This window comes from Limulus polyphemus, unplaced genomic scaffold, assembly GCF_000517525.1.
Source record: "Limulus polyphemus unplaced genomic scaffold, Limulus_polyphemus-2.1.2 Scaffold1435, whole genome shotgun sequence".
NCBI classification, from domain to species: domain Eukaryota; kingdom Metazoa; phylum Arthropoda; class Merostomata; order Xiphosura; family Limulidae; genus Limulus; species Limulus polyphemus.
Genome location: NW_013667045.1, coordinates 36,704 through 37,259, shown reverse-complemented (window position 1 = coordinate 37,259; position 556 = coordinate 36,704).

Genomic DNA, 556 nt, shown 5'->3' with positions numbered 1-556 from the left:
CCTCTTAAACCTTCTACAAATAAGAAACAGTAAAGATATTTGTACTTTCCTGAATGACACCTTATGCACAAATGGGCTGAACAGCTTGTTAGCGATCTCAAACTGCCAGAAGGAAGGCAGGCACTTAGCGGCACCTGCTGCTACAAGAGCTTTGCGCTGTTTTAATCTGAATAACGTGATTGACTCATTTTTTTAATGCAACTACAACTGAGAATGCGGAGCGTGTTAAATGTTACCGTTGTACGTGCGAATCTTTCATTTTCGAATACGTAGCTCAACACAGACTAAACTAATTAGATATTCCCGGTTCATATTTATAAATTCAACTATAATTAAGATATTTAAAACTATCGACATGTCACGACTAATAGTGGTAAATTCGCAGTCTCATTACTGTCATAAAAGTAGTTTTATCATTTTAACTGTTATTCACAAGAGTAATTACCTAGACGTACCATAAACCAAATTTTACACATCAACACTGAAGTACTTTTTCGCTAAGCTCACTACAAAGTTTTTACCAAATAAGTATGAAAATATTAACTCTGTTTACGAT